Here is a 22,325-nt window from a genome sequence, read left to right on the forward strand (position 1 = left end):
TCCAGTCAATTCATTCCCCAGGGAGTTACTTGTTTTTGCCTATATCTTAATTCAAACAGAAGTTGGTTATGAAAACATTTTCATCCACACACCAACCTTGGTGGACCTCTTCCCTAAACTAGAGAAGTTGGTGAAGAGAAAGAAGAGTTCAGTTTGTTTTTCAAAAAGAAAGTAAATACTTGTGATTATTTTATGACACAGATACATACCTGATGCTGAGCTGTGAATCCTAACATGTCACCCCCTAACAATCAAATATCAATGATTTTTAGGTTTTCCCAAGCTTGATAAAGTTTGAACAGTGGCCTAGTTAAATTTTTTGTTTGTTCCCAAGCCCCTGAAAACCCAATTCCTTTGTGTTCCTACTGAGTTCTTTTTAATACAGTTCAATGAATATATAAATTCACATTTCTTATAATCAAACAATAAAAACAAACAATAAGAAAACAAGATAAAATAGAAAACACATTATTAGATCTTATGTAATAAATGCTGAGTTCAGTTCTACTTGCCCAAAAAGTGAGCAGAGAAGAGACAATACCAGAAAGTTCAGTTCTATGCAATTGTCCCACATTGTCCCAAATAGCATGATATTCTAATATTCTTTACTACAGGTGGCCCAGTAGTAAAGAATCCTCCTGCCAATGCAGGCGACACAAGAGATGGGGGTTTGATCCCTGGGTCAGGAAGATCCCCTGGAGTAGGAAATGGCAACCCACTCCCATATTCTTGCCTGGAGAATTTCAAGGACTTAAGATCCTGGTGGCCTACAGTCCATAGTGTTGCAAAGAGTCGGACATGGCTGAGCAGCTGAGCACACACACATAGTCTACTGTAATTATAAATGTTCCAATAAAATGTGTGAGAATATAACATGGAAGATACAGCATAACACTACATTTTAAAATGGCCATTTTATAACTTGAGTAAATTGTCAAGCAAGTATCCTCATATAGTCAATGAAGATTGTGATATTTTTCTGTTATTCTTTTAAAGTCTCCATTTACCATAATCCTTATAGTTATCAGTTACCTCTTAATCTACTCCATCCTTTTTTGGGAAAAGGAACACAATACTAATCAAGAGATTTAGTGCTATTTTTCTAGTCTTTCAAATTCATTATTTTCTTAAAGATGTCTATATAAACCAACATGCTAAAGAACACCTTTACTCTGAATCTCAAATAGGTATTTAAAGTGGTGCTTCAGCAGGATTTTTCTTGGAAATATGGCTATTATTTCAAATGCTTTGGAAAATTAAAATGTGTATTTTGAACCCTCCGCTGTCTGAACTAATTGCGGGTAAGACGTGTGTCTTAAGATGTTAATACATACACTTGTGCTGATGATTTAGCTTGGACAAGGTATTCCTCTCAGTTCCCAAAGGCAGGCAAAAATCTATTCAGATAATTCTCCACAATGGGATAATAGAACCTTTTTAAAGGTTACTATGAGAGGAAATGTTATACAAGACCCTGTGGATTTGTGTTTGTAAAAATAAAACACACAAATGACTTCACAGTTCTGTCAATTCAAATTTGCAGCCACTCATTCCCCTTTGATGCTCCTTAAGATGGAGCCTCTAGGTACATACATTTCCAGGGCTTAATGAATCCATGGCAGATGGTGCTTGAATCTCCAGCTTGGCACATCTTCACCCTCTGTTGTATGTTATGAGCACCTGTAGGCTAAAGTCTATGTCACAGTCTTTCTCTTTTGTATTCCCTTGTATTTTCTCCTTCTGTAGTATCCATTAGATAGTAAAGAATCTGCCTGCAATGTGTGGGAGACCTGGGTTCAATACCTGGGTTGGGAAGATGCCCTGGAGAAGGAAGTGGCAGCCCACTCTAGTATTCTTGCCTGGAGAATTCTATGGACAGAGGAGCCTGGCGGGCTACAGTCCATGGGGTCGCAAAGAGTCAGACTACACTGAATGATGAACACTTTGACAATATCCATAGTGTAGTAACTAAAGCAGCAGAAGTTACTTTGAGTGAACTGTCCTCTTAGAGAAGAACTTATGCATCAGGTCATGACAATTGTGCCATGATATGAGCCTTAGTGATTATCAGAGCCAGAAGGACCCAAAGAAGTCCAAGACAAAGATGCTTCTGTCGTGACTGGATTGTGAACTGAGATGCTCTGTAGTAGATATGATGGGAAAGTCATGTTATTGTCCCAGTGTATCTGCCTGGTAAATAACATGCATGAAAAGCATCTCAAGCTAACATATTCAAAATAAAAATCTGAATTTTTTGTTTTGTTTGTTTGTTTTCACATCAGAGAGGAGTCTGAATGGAGTGGCTGAGAAACTCAAGAAGATAGATGAAAGCTGGAAGGGGGAAGGCCTGCAAAGACACATTAAAGATTGTGGTTATTTTTTTTTCTTGTTTGTTCTTTTTTTTTTAATCCATCTACAAATATTCTCTTAGTACCACCCCTCTGGCCATCAAGTTAGACTTCTCTGGTGGCTCAGATGGTAAAGAATCTGCCTGCAATGCAGGAAACCCAAGTTTGATCCCTGGGTTGGGAAGATCCCCTGGAGAAGGGAATGGCTACCCACTCCAGTGTTCTTGCCTGGAGAATTCCATGAATAGAGGAGTCTGGGTTCACAAAGAGTTGGACATGGCTAAGCAACTAACACTTTCACTTTCACTGCCCATCAAGTAGCCAGATGAGAGAGAGGCTCCAGGGCCTGGGACTCTGTCATGCAACAGAAACACATTTGCTTAGGTTCATGTCGCCAGTATCTTCAGACAAACAGAGAGACGTATAACGGAAGTATATTAGGAAAGACTCCCTTAAATTTTGCTGAATACATAATTAACTATTTTATATATTCTTTCTGAGTTATTTGTAAAGTCTCTTTAGCTTCTACTTTCCTAGGGTTATAGAATATCAGAGCTGCTGTAATGAACTGGAAAAGAGAATGCGCTTTTGAGCCCCACAAAGCCAGCTAAAAAAAATCTGCCTTCCTTTCTGTGTGACTTTTGACAATTTACTTCTCCTCTCTGTGCCTTGTTTATGTATACCCTAGGATGGATGAAGGGAAGCCTGGCATGCTGCAGTCCATAGGGTTGCAAAGAGTCGCATACAACTAAGCGTCTGAACTGAACTGCAAAGGGATGAATGTATATTATTCTGACAGTAAAACATGGCAAATAATAGTGAAATAACACATAGAAAACTTCTTAGAGTTGTGACACAAAACTGAAAATAATAAATAGAAGCAAATGAAAATTCTCAAACAATAGTCAGGAATAATAGGAGAAAGTACAGAGCTGAAGAGAGAATTGGTGAGTTCAAAGACAAGACACAAGAAAATAGACACAGTAGAACACAGAGAATTGGAGGAGGAAATGGCAACCCACTCCAGTGTTCTTGCCTGGAGAATCCCATGGACAGAGGAGCCTGGTGGGCTGCCATCTATGGGGTCTCACAGAGTTGGACACGACTGAAGCGACTTAGCAGCAGCAGCAGCAGAGAGCCAAAAATGATGGAGAATATAAAAAGAAAAGAAAGCATAAGAGACATAAATAGACAATCAAATGACTTACATATATGTAATTGAAGTATCAGAAGACATATGTAAAAGACGAGGACTAAAAGTTTTCTAAAGCAGAGTAAAGAAACAAGCTGCAAATTCAAGGAATACTGTGAACCCTACTGACTCATACTGGATCAGAGGAGAGAACATCACAACCAGGTAATAGAACAATTGTTGACAAGTATTCTAAAAGCATTCAGAGATAAAGAGATGCACGACTTTTAAAGGAGTCATAATCAAAATTTCTTAACATACAAATTAAAAACCTGAAGACAAAGTAATGCTGTCTTTAATGACAATCATTGCCAACATCAAATTCTACACACAATGTGTAAGTTCTTAACAAAAAGTAAAGGTGATATTAAAAAATTTAAAGCTAAAGAAAACCTAGGAGAATTTTCACCAGGATATACAGTCTCAAAAAGTATTTTTGCAGGCAAAAGGAAAATAATCGAAGATGAGTATTTGGAGATGCAAGAAGGAATAAAGAACAAAAATAATAATTATTTGGGCAAAATAAATGAATATTGGTAGCTAAATAATGACCTCTTATAAATTTTTATAGTAACAAAAGATTTGAATCAGTGGAAATAGGTAACAATTTTAAATAAGTTGTAAGTAATAATGTGATTTTTAAGTTTTATAAGCCCCAAATTAATAGAACTACAAGAAGAAATAGATCTATTTGTATTCATAGGGGAGATTTTTAATATACATCTTTTTAGATGATAAAAAATCAGAAAAAATGTTAAAATGTATATAGGTTTAAATAACATGATTAACAAATTTGACATAAATGACAGATATAGAGTATTAAATTGCCAAACTGAAGGATTCAACCCGTGGCGGATTCATGTTGATGTACACCAAAACCAATACAATATTGTAAAGTAATTAGCCTCTAATTAAAATAAATAAATTTAAATTAAAAAAATAAAGAAAAAATTTTTTTTTCCAAATATATATGAAATTAAAAAAATTAACAATATGCTGTACCATAAACTAGTTCTTAACATATTTCAAGGGATTGAAATAATACTTAAAATGCTCTCTGATCATGGTAGAATTAAACAATAAATGATCAAACCTGGGTCTCCTGCATTGCAGGCAGATTCTTTAACGTCTGAGCCACCAGAGGCCCCCCAAAATAAATAATAGGATACTATCAATAGAAAATCTATCTTGGAAATTTTAAACATTTCTATTACTAGTGAGTTAAAGGAAAAAATAGAATGAAAATTTTAAGAACTTCAAATTATTTCATATCAACATTTGTGAGATGCAGTTAAAACCTTAAATTTATTTATAAAAAAGAAGAGAGGTTAAAAATAATTATTCAAGCATAATTTATGGTAAAAACTTGAAGTTTTTTTTTTTTTGTGTGTGTGAGATCAGAACGAAGGGAATAATGACTGTTATCATCTATCTTTAAACATCATAGAAAAGTTTGGTTTGAAAAAGCAAGAAAATGCATATTAGGATAAGGATTAGAAATAAAGAAGTAAAACTCATTATTCTCAAACAACAGGATTCTTTATGTAGAAAAAAATATAAATCTACCGATAAATTATTAGGATATGTGATCTTAGCAAGGTTTTAATGAACAAATAATTTGAATATAACATTTAAGTAATTATACAACTTATAGGAACATCAGGATAAATCTAACAAAAGCTATTAAAGAGCTCTATCCAGAAAACCATAAAATTTTCATTGAAAGGAAGTAATAGAGACCTAAATAGATGGAGATATATATTATGTTTATAAATTGGAAATCTCTACATTATATTAAAGAGAGGTGAATTCCCAAATTGATCTATAAATTCTCTGAAATCCTTATTAAAATGACAGGTTTTATTTGTGTGCACCTGCGTGCTCATGCATGTATAAGTTGACAACCCAGTTCTAAAATTTATATGGAAATGCAATGGCCAAGAATAGTTATAAGATATTTGAAGAAAAAAAAAGCAGGTGGAAGACAATGCTCTGCTAGATATCAAGACTTATTCTAGAGCTACATGATTTTAAGGCACTAACATAAATGAAAAAATTGATCAATTTGACTATGCAAAATCCAGTTCTTCTGGTCATTGGAAAACATCAGTAAGACAGTGAAAATGATTGTTAAGGAGTGTAGGGTGGGAGAAAGTATTTGTAACATATATAAATAAAAAAGATCCATTTGTACAGTCTATATATAGAATCCCCCTTCATTCTACAAAAAATAATGGGAATCACTTAGAAAAATACGGGCAGACTTGAGCAGAGATTTCAAAACAGTAGGATACCCAAATGGTCAACAAACATATGAAAAGTAGCCCAACTCATTAATCATCAAGGAAATGTGAATGAACTAAAGTCATAATGAGATACCACTTCAAAACACCAATGAGCTAAAATTAAAAACACAATAATCAATGTTAGAAGAATATGGAGCAATAGGAAGTCATATGTTAATGGTGACAATGTCAACATAAACATGAACAATACAACTACTTTGAGAAATGGAATAGCATTGATTAATTTAAGCATACACTTACCTTGTGACCCAGTCATTCTGCTCACAGGTATATAATCAACATGCATATGTGCATAAAAACATACACAAAATGTTTACATACAAAATATCCATAACAGCATCACTGCCAGAACTAAAGATATGTCCTAAACATTGGCTGAAAAGTTTGTTCGGTTAGTGAGTACACTGTTGAATGAAGTTCCTGGTGAATACGAAAAAATACCTGTTTTAGTTGTACTTAACACAGAACAAACTTTTTGACCAACCCAATATAATGTAGTTTATCCACAATATGTGCATGTGCTAAGTTGCTTCAGTCATGTCCAACTCTTTGTGACCCCAGGGACACAAAGGTTCCTCTGTCCGTGAGGTTCTCCAGATAAGAATACTGGAGTGGGTTGCCATTTTCTTCTCCAGGGGATCTTCCCGAAACAGGGATTGAACCCGTGGCTCAAGTCTCTTACATTGGCAGGTGGGTTCTTTACCACTAGCGCCACATGACTAAAGGCAGACTGGTATTAACCAGTTTCCCATTAATACCAACAGGCAGACCAACAGTGTCTGTTACAACAGTGTTGCCCTATTTCTTGATATCCTTCTTCTTTTTTTTTTTTTCTTTTTGATGTGGACCATTTTTAAAGTCCTTATTGAATTTGTTAACAGCCCTGCTTCTGTTTTATGTTTTGTTTTTTTTTGGCCATAAGACATGTGAGATCTTAGTTCCCTGAACAGGGATTTAATCCACACCCCCTGCATTGGAAAGCAAAAAGTGTTAACCACTGGACCAGTAAGGAAATCTGTTTGATTTTCATTTCTGTAGTTACATATCCTTTTGCACTCATTATGCTTGAATTTTATCAAGCAAAGAAAATAAGTGACTCTAGCTATATGCAATCACATGGATAAATTTTTGAAACATGTAAAATATCATGTATGAAATGAGTTGCCAGTCCAGGTTCGATGCACGATACTGGATGCTTGGGGCTGGTGCACTGGGATGACCCAGAGGGATGGAATGGGGAGGGAGGAGGGAGGAGGGTTCAGGATGGGGAACACATGTATACCTGTGGCGGATTCACTTTGATATTTGGCAAAACTAATACAGTTATGTAAAGTCTAAAAATAAAATAAAATTAAAAAAAAAACAAAAAAAAATAAAATAAAATTAAGCACGATCCAACTCTGAAAAAAAAAAATTATTTTTGAGTGAACAACTGAACACTTAAGATTACATAGTCTTTGATCTCATTTATGCAAAGCTCACAAGAGGCAACGCCCTCTGCAGTGTTTAAAGGTCAGGATAAAAGTCACTTTTGGTGATGAAAAAGAGACATGATTGAAAGGGCATGAGGAAGATTTCTGGGATGCTGGTAATAATATGTTTTATTTCTACACCATGGTAATAGAAAAAGGGGTGTTTGCTTTGGGAGAATTCACCGCACCCTACACTTAAGATTTGTGAACGTTTGTGTGTGTGTTCTATTTAAATAAAAATGGTAGGAGAGCAGCTTTATTTGTACTGTCTCACTCTCAATGTACTACATCATCTCACTCCTCAACTTTATTGCCAAACGTCTGGAAAGAATAATTTCTACTTGATTCTCTCTTAATCTCACGTATTCTGTGCCCTGGATTCTGCCCTACTACTCAGAAAGTGTTTTCACCAAAGTCACCGATGACCTGCTAATTGCCAACTGTGTGTTTTCAGTCCGGTCCAGCTTGACCTCTCCACACCACGCGATGCTGCTGAGCTGCTTTCATTTGTAATCTTTTCTTTCCTTGACCTCTTCCTCATCCTTCTCTTTCTTTGTGGACTATTTCAGTTGTGTCCCTACTTCCTTGGTTCACCTTCAAATGCTGTTTATCTACTTTCTTGGCCATTAGTTTTGTGTTTTCTAGTTACACTTTTTCAGGGTTCTCTAAAATCAGATCTACAAATTGGCTGTAGACATGTTTTCTGTAATTCAAAAAAGTTTTTAGCAAATTATTGTTTGTTATTGTATAAATCTCAGCAGATTTTACATAAAATACCACATTTCTGGAATTAGAAAATTAAAAAACCCTGGGTAACCCTGGGATTTACCCTGTAGAGGGGGCACAGAGATATTTTGGAAGTAAGTAGTAGGAGATTTTTTTTTTTAATTGGAGGTTAATTACTTTACAATATTGTATTGGTTTTGCTATACATCAACATGAATCCGCCACGGAACACGAGAAGGAGACTTTATACCAACACAGAACCTACTTACCTCTATTTTTTTTTAAATAAAAATTCATTTTATTGAATTTTATTGAAGAAGAGTTGATTTACAATGTTGGGTTAATTTCTGCATTTCTACTTTTTATAGTCTGTTTGGAGTACTTAGGACACTTCTCACCACTATAACATGTGTCTCCTTAGAGTATAGGTTTTGAAATAAGTGGAGCTTCCCAGGTGGTTCAGCGGTAAAGAATCTGCCAGCCAATGTAAGAGACATAGGACACTTGGGTTTAATCCCTGGGTCAAGAAGATCCCCTGAAGGAGGAAATGGCAACCCACTCCAGTACGCTTGCCTGGAAAATTCCATGGACAGAGGAGTGTGGTGGGGCCCGGTCTATGGGGTCTCAAAGAATAGGACACGACTGAGCACACACGCACTTTGAAATGGTGCAAAAAAAATAAATAAAAAATATATCACATGGGAAACTTGTTCAAATGCTTCTGTTTCTTCCCCAGGGAAAACAATATGACTGGTATTGGGTAAAGTCCAGGAAAGAATATATTTAAAAAATCCCAGGTAACTGTGATGCAAGTAGTCCACGGAAGATTGTTTAGGAGAGTTTTTTAACCTTTATGTCTTGAAGTCTCAGTTCTTGGTTATAAGTGCTTCACTCTGCACTAGATGATATAGCTGTACAAACAAGTAGTCATAATAAATATGCCCAATTGATTGTTCCTCCCAGGCAAGCTGAGGCCTCAAGTTCCCATCTCTGTGAAAGTCTATAGTCTGAATTGGGTGTAGAACATTGACCTTTTGAATGGTGGGTCAAGGAACTGTCTCACTGAGCAGGAAAACTGTTGAAGAGTTAATCAATATAATTAGGCAGTGTTGTTGTTGCTATTGTTTAGTTGCTAAGTAGTGTCCAACTCTTCATGACCCCGGGGACTGTAGCTCATTAGGCTCCTCCGTCCATGGGATTTTCCGAGGCAAGAATACTGGAGTGAGTTGCCATTTCCTTCTCCAGGGGGTCTTCCTGACCCAGAGATCAAACCTGCATCTCCTGCTTTGGCAAGAAGATTCTTTACTGCTGAGCCATCAAGGAAGCCCTATTAGGCAGAGAGACAGGTATTAAGCCAGAGGACAAGGACAGGGAAACCACAGGTCAGTGGGAAGTTTTGGAAGAGGCATGAAGACCTGGGCTTGTAGCAGATCTTTGAAGCATGAGAAGGTGGCTGCCTTTGAAATAAAACTTTTGATATTAGCATGAGAGGCATAGCTAAATTGGTGTGTATCATAATGTGGTCAATGTTATACTGGAGTAATACATTGTGTCTATAAATGAGGTTCCATCAACTCCAGAATCTGAAAATAGTCCTGAGTCATTAAATGAAACATTTAGGTCAGTATCACTTGTTTGTGGCATCTGTCTGAACAGCTAAGATCCCCTATGCTTCAAAGCCAAAAAAAGTAAAACACGAAACAGAAGCAATATTTGCAACAAATTCAGTAAAGATCCTTTGAAAAAGAGCCACTTCTAAAATGTCCAGCTGCTGAATAGGTTCCATGCTGTTTACCTGTAGCTACAGAGTTGAATCACTGCTACTGCTACTGCTAAGTCACTTCAGTCGTGTCCAACTCTGTGCGACCCCATAGACGGCAGCCCACCAGGCTCCCCTGTCCCTGGGATTCTCCAGGCAAGAACACTGGAGTGGGTTGCCATTTCCTTCTCCAATGCATGAAAGTGAAAAGTGAAAGTGAAGTCGCTCAGTTGTGTCTGACTCTTAGCGACCCCATGAACTGCAGCCCACCAGGCTCCTCCATCTATGGGATTTGCCAGGCAAGAGTACTGGAGTGGGATGCCATTGCCTTCTCCTGATTTGGTCCAAATCAGTGATTTGGACTGAGTTGGATTCGGTGAATCATTAAGGTGTAAAGAAAAAGGGAGCAGAAGGCTTGAGGGTGATGGTGAGTGATTTCAGAGCTAGACCATGGGTTCAATGCTTAATAGTGAAGCGAGAAGTTAATTGACAAGGAATGAAACCATCAGGAAACTGATGGCCTTGGCAACATTAGAGAACAGGTAGGTAGAAAAGAGAGAAAATGAGGAATTGATGAAGGGAAATTGTAGTAAAAGAGCTTTTGGTGATTAAAATCTCAAAACCAATTCATTTAGGGTAATGATGATATTTCAGAATGTTGCTGAAATGAGGTAGGATTGAAGGTCTTTAGCATGAGAAGATTAAGGAACTATAAAGTAAGAAAAACAGTGTTTGTGATATAAATGTATTTCCACATGTAAATATCAGAAAAAAGAAGTTGTTTCTTCTTTTTTTAAAAAATGGTTTATTCCTGCTGTTGCATTAGTTCACCTATACTCTGACTGATGGTCATTGTCAATTTGATGAAAATCCTTTGCATTTTTTAATCTCTTTTTTTAAATCAAATTTTTATTCCCTGAAGAAATGACAGGAAGAAAAGCTGTTCAGTCTAAATAAATAAATGAGTGGTAAGATAATATGGATAATACTGTGGAATTCCACAGTTTTCAAGATATGTTTTATAGAAATCACTCCACTTTTTAGAACAACTCATTATGTAGACTGGGAAGAAATTATCATCTACTTTTAAGAGACAAGGAACATAAGAAGACAAACTGAAGGTAGTAAATTAATAAGTGACAGAAGTCATACTAGAATTCCTGCACCTCTGTTTTATTTTTAGTATTTTAGATACTTTTAAATTAATGAAGTTGTTGAGGATGCATTTAGTGTTGCTATATTTTCTTGCTTTACAATTACAATTATTTTGACTTATCATTTTCTCATTAATGCTCACTAGAAAATTGAGTTATTCAAAGTCATCGAACAGATAATCCAACTTACATACTCATTATGGAAAAAAAGCAAGAAGGCTTTTATTTTCAGTCTTGTGTAGCTTAGTTTTACAGGATATAACTAATTATCTAATAGAATTTATAGGACTCTGGGTTCTGTCACCTTTTGGATTTTTGATAGAAATAACATGGTATATATCTGGTTGATGTGTATGTGTGTGTATGAATTCTCATTTACACACGGTCCTCTAATTACTTATATAAAACACAACTATCAAGAGCCACTTCTGGGTCTTCCATGGCAGTCCAGTGGCTCAGACTTCACTTTTCAATGCAGGGGGTATGGGTTCGATCCCTGATCGAGGAGCTAAGATCCCCTATGCTTCAAAGCCAAAAAAAGTAAAACACGAAACAGAAGCAATATTGCAACAAATTCAGTAAAGATCCTTTGAAAAAGAGCCACTTCTAAAATTTTCTATCTGTATTTGATGCTTCAATCCTCATTTTTGGTAAAGTTTAATACAAGAGTGCTCTTCATTGACTATTTCTAAAAGGAAAATATTCTATATGAGCGCAGGTCTCAAGAATAATAAGGGAGAAAGGTCAAAATGCCTGAGCTGTTCTCATTCTCTCAATACACTCATGTCTATTTTCCCAGCTTTCTTTTCTGTGGAATATACCCTAGATAAACAAGATGTGAGGGAAAGGAGGCAAAATCTCTACTCAGAAAAAGGGGTTTCAGTGTAGTACCTGGCACTTCTTAGCCTTATACCTATAAGCTTCATAGCTACTGTACTCAGTTTCCACATCTATAGAATGGATCATATAAGAAAAGGTACATGGGAGCATTTTGTAAAATATAAAGCACTTTATAATAACATGTTTGATGAGGTGGAAAACACACGACCGTGGAGTCAGATCTACTGCAATACCTGAAGCAAATCACTTAATCTCTCTGAATCTTAATTGCTCATCTGCAAAATATAGATAACACACTGTTAAACATTGCTTTGATAAACTTGGGTTCAAAAATCAAATCATGTGTTGCATCTGTATTTCCATTTATAAATGATATATTTAAAATTTTTTTAAATGATACATTTTTTAAAACTTATTTTTAATTGACTCATTTATAAATGATACCTTTTAACCTAGAGAACAGGGAACAAGAAATCTTGCACAGTGCCTAGGCTTTCTTACAGAGTAAAACACATTTTTTTCCATAGCAAATTCTGCTAGAATGCTGTGGTCACTGTAGAATGCTATGGTCATATTTTAAAATGTTTTAATAACACACAAATAAATGGGTAATATCTATCTGACTGAATATGCACAAGGTGTATAATGACCTTCCCACCCAATTTTTCTCTTTGTATAAATTGGTAGTTTTTGTTTCTAGTTATTAATACAAGTAATTTTTTTAAAGGAAACATACAGTTCTTGGTAAACATAGAAATACTATTAGAATTGAATACAAGAATTGAATACAAGTTCAGAAGCCAGAGTGCATCCTGACTTTGAACCAGCTTTTGACCTGGAAGAAAGAAGTGACATGAAATATAATCAGATATGATAAAAACACAGAATTCAGTAAAACTGGTTTGCATGGTTCCAAAAGGGACAGGAACATCACCTTTTTTTTCCCAGCTTACAAACAATTTTCAGTGCAGTGGTGAAGATGGCAAGTTTCTAATTCCGTCACGGTTGTGTCAGTTACTCCCCAACATATGTGATCTCCTGTCTTCCCACCCATTCCCTACTTTGCTGTCATAGAGATCTTTATGAAATGAAGCCCCCTTTTAAATCCTTCAATGATTCTCCACTGCCCTCAGGATAAAATTCATATTTCACATCAGGGTCCCTGGCTTCCTCTCTGCTTTCATCTTCTCTTGAGATTCTATTCATGTTCTTCCAGTTATAATAACACACCAGCAACTAACCACAGCTTTGTTCCCTTACACAGGTTTCTCTTTCCACCAACCCTTTCTCACCCTTCCCACCCTCTGAATATCCTTCCCTGACCTTTTTCTATTTAAGTTTTATTCCTCTACATTCCCATACTATCATCTGCTTATCTTGATCTTGCAGTTTATATTATCCTATCATATTTAGTACTTATTTCAACTACTAGAGAGTTTATGTTTTAAGTACTGAAAATTTATTCCTTTTATAGACCCTTGATGTCAAATACAGCTTAGGAAACAGAGTAGGCACTGCAAATATTTGCTGAATGAATGAATAAAGGCAATGGGCATTGTTGTTATTGGTATTTAGTTGCTAAGTCTGACTCTTTTGCAACCCCATGGACTGTACCCCACCAGGTTTCTCTGTCCATGGGATTTCCCACGCAAGAATACTGGAGTGGGTTACTATTTCCTTCTCCAGTGGATCTTCCCAAACCAGAGATCGAACCTGTGTCTCCTGCTTGGCAGGTGATTCATTACCACTGAGTCACCTGACAAACACTGGGATATATTCTTGGGTTGCATCTACTAAATCTCTAGCTAATTATTAACATTTGGAAGTTTAGAATGTGAATATACAACATTCCCTTTTTAGAGAGCATGTAGAAAAATGTGAAGAGGAAAATCAGCGGGAGTCCTCTTTCTAGCCAACTGTCCGAGGTTAGAGAGGTACTTTGAGATTAGCGAAGGTTGTATACTTGTAGGCAAAGGAGGTAACTGGAATGAAGTCCCTACCAATCTTCCCTTTTAGAGGAACACAGATTTAGTTTTCCCATTTCTTCTCCTTCTCCGAGGCACTGGCTAGCCCACCCCTGAGATTAAGCCAAATACTGGATGGCCTTGATGCAGCCCGGGAGGAGATAAGCACAGCTTCTCAGGACAGATGATTCATTGCCTCACACCTCACCCATTTGTGCACCGAGGATGATAATATAGGCTGCCTCCTCGAGATGCTGCGAGGATTAAGGAGCTCAGAGATAATAAACATAAAAGAGCGTTGAACAGTTGCTTCAGGATTCAGTCTGAGAAGCAGAGGGAGATTCTCCTTAAATGCTCCTTATTTACCAGTCCTTCATCTCCAGACCATGTTCTGAATGTGCAGATTTCAAAGGGCAGATGGAAGAGGTGGGGTGCCAATTCTTGGGACTTTATTTTCTGGTTTGTTCTACAATGCCATGGCCAATTTCTGTAGGTTTATTCAAGCCAATGACATTTTTTTCTGAGTCCCTGTTGCACTAGACTCCACAGACATGGAAGTCAGATAAGAAGCCCCCAATGCTTCTTTAAAGGAAAGTTTGTTGGACCAACTAAGCCATGATAACCCCATAGCAAAGGACACGGGAGCTGTCCCACTTTTGAAGATCTCGTTTAGGATTATCCATTTGGTGGACTTTGAGGGGAACATTTTAGAGATCAAAGTGCCTTAGACAAAACAGACAACTGGAGAAATAACCACTGAACCAAGTTAAATAACTTGAACTGAAGTCCTGTACTTTTCCTCAAATATCTAGATATATTCACTGCTCTTTACTCAAACTGTATGAAGATATGTGTTTGGGGCTGCATGCTGGTGTCTGTAATGTCGCATTCTGGTAACTGATGATAACATATATCTACAGAATATCAGCAACAACAAAGAGAATCTGTATTAGTTGTAGGAAGTGTTTGGGTAAAATTGAATTTTAATAGTACCTGTTAACTACTTGTGTGTGTGTGTGTGTTAGTCTGCACAGTCTGTGGGGTTACAAAGAGTCAGACATGACTGAGCAACTAACACACACACACACACACACATAAGTAGTTAACAGGTTTCATAGAGATACATGAAATATTCTTATCTAGGTATAAAGGCTAAATGGATAGAACTAGAATTCTGAAGAAATCTCAGGAAATTGCACAAAAGTACTTTTCTATAAAATAGTATTATTTTTTATGTATTATTTTTATGTATTATTTTGTATTTTTGTATTTTGTATGTATGTATTATTTTTATATATTATTATTATAGTATTTATTTTCCTATGAAAAAACTTCATAATTCATTGATGATTTTTTTTTTTTTTTGCAATAGAGCACAATTTCAGTTAGTTATCTTTTTTTCTGAAATTAAAATTTATGGTAACTGTTTAGAAACAGCAGTGGGATTCTTATGACCTACACTTTTTCTAGGGAAGTTTCCTCTTTTTTTGTGAACTAAAAGGCAATTTTGCTCCATATCTTTAATTATATAATAGGACATCAAGCATATTAGGAGACACAAGTCTCATGTAACTCTTGCTGTTGTTTAGTCACTCAGCTGTGTCTGACTGTTTTGCAATCCAATGGACTGTAGCCCGCCAGGCTCCTTTGTCCATGGAATTTTCCAGGCAAGAATACTGAAGTGGGTTGCTATTCCATTCTCCAGGGGATCTTCCTCCTTCATTGGCAGGCAGGTTCTTTACTGTTGAGCCACCAGGGAAGCCTATGTAATTCTTATATTTTAATTATTTGAATGCTGATTTAGTAAAACTTGTAATATTTTAGGCTCTATACTTGAGGCAATGCATTTGTACTTTGGGTAACGTTTTCTTAATAAATCTTTATTCACACAGTTGATGGTCTTGAGGTTAGCTCACTGGATGTACAGAATTAAAAGAATATCAGGATCATTTCAAAAACTGAAAAAAACTAATCCTTAATTTGGTTCCAGTGATTTTCTTCCTGTCATTTAATTTGTTTCATTCAGGATTCTGCAGAACTTTCTCAGAAAATATTTCATTGTATCTCTGTTTCACTGATTATCTTGCCTCAAGATATTTTTAAAGCACATTCAAATTTATATAATTTTATAAAAATAAATTTACACTTCTGCTTTTTCAATATTGAAACATCCTCTTTACTTCAGTTTGTTTCTAGTATAATTATTTTACCATTTCGATGGATAACTTTATCTTTTTGTTTCACAGAACTTCTTTTGAACTTCAGAGTTATTTTGGACCCAGCATGTGGCCCATTTCAACTATTTTGATGTCTTGATTTTAGAGCAAGGTGACCCATGCTCTATATTTTCTAAGGGCAAATGTATACTTACTTTTTATTACAGTGATTCTACCTTTGATTTATGACACTTTTTATTTATTTTTTTATTTTTTTTGGCTTGACCATTTACTTTTTTTTTTATTTTATTTTATTTTTAAACTTTACAAAATTGTATTAGTTTTGCCAAATGTCAAAATAGTGTCTCTCTGCAATTCCATGTTGGGCTGAAGGCTAAATGGATAAGATTTGCAGCAACTTCTCAAATGTGCTTCTAATGAGCATGCTGCCACACCTTTCCAGTAAGGGTTTATTTCCAACTTTATATTCTTTACTTGAAAGCTCATTATTTTGCATTTACATGTAGGGAAATGTATGTAATTTATTGTCTATTAGCACAGACACGTCAATGCTCTCAGTCTTGATGTATCCCTCACAATCTTACTCATCCTTGCTTTTCTAGTCATTTGAAAATAATCTGCAAACAAGCAGAGTGAAAGAGTGGTGAATCCTATCTAGTCTAGTTTATATCTTTTTTTTTTTTTTTTTTGCAAATACAGATGGATTCTGAAGAAATTTAATAGAAGGAGAGGAAATAATGATGAGACTGACTCGCTTCCTCGGCCCTTTGACTCTGACATGAGCACCATTGTTTTACTGCACATCATGATGGTAATAGCAGTAGAGCAATATACAGCCGTAGCTAAAAGTAATTGTCCACTGTGACCTTCCCAATTATCTTGCTGCCTAAAAAATACAAGGGAACTATGATTATACATAGCAATGAATGGATTAAAAGAGTTTTATATGATTTTAAGCTGTGTTGATAGGGGTAGCATGTAAGAAATTATTTTTTTAATGTTCATTCATTCATTTAATAAGTACCTACTGAATGTCAAGTACTCATGAACTTTTTTTTGTTTTTAAATTTTGTCTGTGCTGCATGGCATGTGGGATCTTAGTTCCCTGACCAGAGATAGAACATGTGCACCTCTATCATCAGCACAAAGTCTTAACCACTGGACCACCAGGGAGGTCTCCCTGTAAGAAATTATTGAATCAAGTAATTGAATGAATAAAAATGAATGAGATCCTTTAAAATAATACTGAAGGAAAGGGTTCAGTAGGTCTTGAGCTGTAAGGTCTACTTATTCAGATTATTTTGTAAATGTGATAATCTGCATAAGGAGTGTTATAGATGTGGGGATTCATTGCTATTATGTGCTGTTATAGCCAGAGAATCAAGAATGTCTATGTCCTTTCAAATCAACAATCCTTTCTAAAGGATTTACCCCCACAGTAACCAGCAGCAGACGAAGTATGAAGGTAACATTTCATGGCTTCTTGTGTGTCTAATCATTTAGCAAAGAGTTTCTGTTAACATTGGATTGGAGAATATTTCTTGAGCCTCAGGATTTAAGTGGGGGCTCAGTAAAAAGATCTCATCCCCATATTCTGAATTCTGGAGCCAATCACTGGAAGCAGAGAAGGAGTGAAGGGAAAGAAACAAAAGAAAAAGGAGGAGACTTTGTGTCTAAGAACCCATCCCACTCCCCAGAGAATAGAGAGAGGCTTCCTAAAGGGGCCCCAGGAGGTAGGGCCCTCCCTGCCATTGGCTATCACAAAGGTAGGAAAGGAGACCTTTGCAAGAAAGGGAAAACAGAGTGTGAATTTTTGTGTGTTTTAAGGCATGATGATCCCATATCGCCCAGTGAATGTCCTGGGAATCAGAATAATTAAATAAAAACTCCTTTTATTTTCCCAGTATAACCCTCCAAACTGGAAGCTCCTTGGTGTGAGGCTATGCTCGAACATTCCTTAGTTGATTGATGAATGAAGAGGGAAACATTTCAATTCTGGGAAGGAACAGGTAAGACATTCCCTGCGGTCTAGTAGTTAAGACATTGCCTTCCAATGCAGGGGGTGCAAGTTCAATCCCTAATCAGGGAGCTAAAATCCCCCATGCTTTGGGGCCAAAAACCCAAAATATAAGACAAAAACGTCTTTACAAAAAATGGTAGGAGCTAACCAGATGATAAAATGGGCAAGGACATTTCAGAGCAAATGGACAGATGTACAAAATCACCATTTGTTTTTCTTACTGTGGAACTAAAAGAGGTTTGATTTGGTTGGACCATATAGTGGGGCAATCACATATCTGCTGTGTCCTGGGTGGTCTAGAGAGCCTCTTCTCAGACTGATTTTAGAACCCCCATCATGACTAAATATACTCCTTTCAGAACTCTTTCTATTCTCAACAGTCTTACTGTATCACTTTTACAAGGCAGACATTTTCATCCTGGGTGTAATTTTGGAAGTTATTGAAACTCTGTATCTTGGTCCACCCATATGCCAACAGCTACTTCACAGGCTTGTTGGAGCACATGTGGAATTATGTCTATGAAGAGCTTTGCAAGCTGGGAAGTATAATACAAAATTGTGATTATTAAGTGGATGAGATCTCTGTCATGTCTTATATTTTGTACCATAGAGCCAAAATTTTAAAAACAAATATTCAGTTCAGTTCAGTCACTCAATCGTTTCTGACTGTTTGTGATCCCATGGACTGGTGCACACCAGGCTTCCCTGTCCATCACCAACTCCTGGAGCTTGCTCAAACTCATGTCCATCAAGTCGGTGATGCCATCCTACCATCTCATCATCTGTCATCCCCTTCTCCTCACACATTCAGTCTTTCCCAGCATCAGGGTCTTTTCCAATGAGTCAGTTCTTCACATCAAGTAGCCAGAGAATTGGAGTGTCAGCTTCAGCATGTCTTTCCAATGAATATTCATAACTGATTTTATTTAGGATTGACTGGTTGGATCTCCTTGCCGTCCAAGAGACGCTCAAGAGTCTTCTCCAACACCACAGTTCAAAAGCATCAATTCTTAGGTGCTCAGCGTTCTTTATAGTCCAACTCTCACATCCATACATGACTACTGGAGAAACCATAGCTTTGACTAAAAGATGTAATATTCAATAAATACAAGTCACTTAATCTTATGTAAAGTACTTCTTTTTCCATAAAGTTCAACTCAATAAAAGTGGTTATATTTAGGAAAAAATCTAAAGCACAGATGTCAGATACATGATACATGGGGCTTAATTCCTCAGTTGTGTTTCCAAGGCAGATCGCTAATTGGTAATGCTTTTTCCATTGTGCTAGGATGGAGCCTCAATATTCTTCTCACCATTCCAAGTAGCTAAAACTGATAAGTAAAAGTTGACCCTTGAAATCTATTATTATTTTTACTGGATTAAAGCTAAGAGAAGGCAGGGCACCTTTTTCCTCCCTGCAAGTCATCCTTGAAAATAACTAATTCAGAGAGAAAAAGCTCCATCTTAAAACATTTTTAGGGATGATAAAGTGAGAATTGTGAAGTGAGTTTTCCTAATGAAACAAGAGTGATACTTTTAAAAATTGGGGGTACTTTTGGTATCTCAGATTATTGATTGCTTAATTTCCTTCAAATTCAACATGATTTCATATCAATTGTGTTAGTTTTAAAGTGATGATTACAAAATGACTAGGTGTGTGCCAAATAATAAATATAAATTCAAGTAAAAATATCCTTGAATAGCTCAGAACAATTTTGTGAATGGAGTCTAGAATACAGGCAAATGCATTAAAATGCCATAAGCATGTATACACACAGTTATCAAGCCATTGTTGGATACTATCTTCATGCATCATTTTGATGCTGCTTAATGTAGGATATGCTGAAAAGCTATTATTTAGTCTTTTCAAAAATACCTAGTAAATAACCTTCTGCCCAATTACACTTTTCCTTAAGATTCAAACACTAAGGCCTTAAAGATGTATAATGGTTTTCTTCTGAATGTGTAGCAAAATATTAAAAAAAAAATGCTGCTTTTAAGCTGGTAAATACTTGATAACAGACACATTTAGAATGGATAAGTGTGGACCAGGATAAATGAAACATGCTGTGAAAAAGAACATTCTTAGATTTATGCAAAGGTTCTGCAATGGAGGGGATAAAGATGAGGGTGTGAGTAAAGTGGACATTTGTACTGATGCTGATGTGGGTCTCACCTTCTTGTAAGATGAACACAATGTGCCCAGTATGCAAACTGCAGTGTTAACCATTCTGAGAGATGAGAAGCAAAAGCCATAGGCCATTCCCTCAGCCTCTCAGTACCACGAAGACCTGGCCTCAGGTGATTATTCTTCCCTTCATAGCGGAAGATCCTCCCACTCTGCTTTACCTCCTGAAGGATGATTTCTTTTGCTGAACCAGGGGACAGAACTATGGCAGTAAGATGTGAAGACCAACTGAGAAACAAAACTACTTACCGCCATCCTGTTTGTGAATACAAGATGCTGTATTTGCAAGAAACTATATTTGAATAGCTATGTGGGTGAAAAAGGGCCTCTCTCTCTGGGATTTTAACCAACATGTGACATAACACTGGATTCAGTTACACTCCATAATTAAAAGTATGTTTTAGATACCTTTTCATCTGTGGCCCAGAACATAGATGCACTTGCTCCAGTGACCCAGTTCTTTCAGTTTTATTCATTTAATATATGCAGTGCAGAGGGTTAGAGACTCAACCCAGCGAGATGCCAGTTTTTCCTTGGCTAGACAATTGGAAATAGACAGAGAACCGATAACTCTGCACACTCAGATGTCCTGGGGGGAGATGTCAGTTCAGATCAGATCGAAAGGGCAACCTTGTAGAAAGAGAACAGAAAAATACTCTTATCCCAGCCTCTGTCAAGTGTTCATCAGATCTTTCAATTTTGTAGCAAGAATACTGATATATTATATCTCAAATATAGCCTTTTATTAAGTATGTAAATAAAGAATAAGCGGGCATGGACTATGAAAAATTACAAGGAAAATATCTCATGACTGTTGGGATTTAATTTTAACCTGGTTAGTCTTCTCCCCATGATAACAAAAAGGGAGGTGATAGAACCTTCTAGTTAAATATTTCAGCATCAGAGTTGGAGAGACAGGCTTGATCGAGTGCCAGTTCTCCCACTTACTGATTACATAATATCGAGGTGTTCATCTAGCATAAGAGGATAATAAAGAGAGCCTATCACACCAGCTCTCCTGGGAGATACACTGACATAGCACTTTCAATGTATGTATTGTATTTCTATACATGTGCATTTTCTGAAAATAACTTATGTGTAATGTAAGGTATGTAAGGTATGGTGGCTAACATTTATCTCTTAGCCATTCAATCAAATACATAGACACAGGTTGAGTGTGTTACACATGGATGGATATAAAAACAGGAAATTATTTAAGCATCTTTAAACATCTGAACTCAGGTGTCTTTGTTTATTTATCAAGATATTTATAACACTAGTGCCTGGACTTCCGTGCATAAAGAGTCATAAATCTAAACCGGAGCACAAGGTATTGACTCCATGACAATTACGTAACCTTAAACTTCTCAACACACAACCAGTAAAGTCTACGTTCAAGGAGAAATGTTTTCTAGGTGTCAGCTTCTCGAGGCTGTGGCTCCAAAGGAGGTCACTGTCCTGAGTAATGAGAACAGTTGGGAATCTCTCCCCTTCTCCATCGCCTGAAGGTCAACAGCCATCTGGTCTAACTCATGCTGGCTTTCCAATTGAGAATGAAAACAGATTTTCTATCATGTCCAAGAACAAAGGGCAGGGCTGAATCATGGGAAATGTATATGACACAGTTGCCTTCATCCAGGCAGAGTGTGTGTCTCAATTTTCTGTAATTCATTCATGGGCAAAGTGTCCTGTGATTCAGAGGCAGCAGCATAAAGGGTATTGGAAAGAGAGGGAAAATGAGCCATGTACCGGCATCCCCTGCGAATGATAATGCAGTTATGAAAATGAGGAGTGTCTTTGGTTAATCCAAGTACTTTCTTTCAAATACAGAGAATAAGCCCACCAGTCAAAGAGCTGCCTACTCTTTGCAAATACGAAACAGAAATTATGTACTTCAGCATTCTATGTTATGAACCTTTTCTTTTGCCTTTGCATAAAAGAAATATAACACCCCAAATAGGGCACTGGCCAACAGATTAAAATCACTTACTGTGAGTGTACTTTATTTTTTTGTCAGGCCATGTGCTAATCCAGCTGTCACCCATTTTTCTTTTTCCCTGACTGGTTAACAAATATTATCTGGTGGTATTACTGTTCAATTTTCTTATACCCAAAATTATTAACATTGGAAAAAAAGCTGAGTTTGGGTAAGATGTCTTATCCCTGTTAAATATTTCAG

This window comes from Bubalus kerabau, chromosome 14, assembly GCF_029407905.1.
Source record: "Bubalus kerabau isolate K-KA32 ecotype Philippines breed swamp buffalo chromosome 14, PCC_UOA_SB_1v2, whole genome shotgun sequence".
NCBI lineage: Eukaryota > Metazoa > Chordata > Mammalia > Artiodactyla > Bovidae > Bubalus > Bubalus kerabau.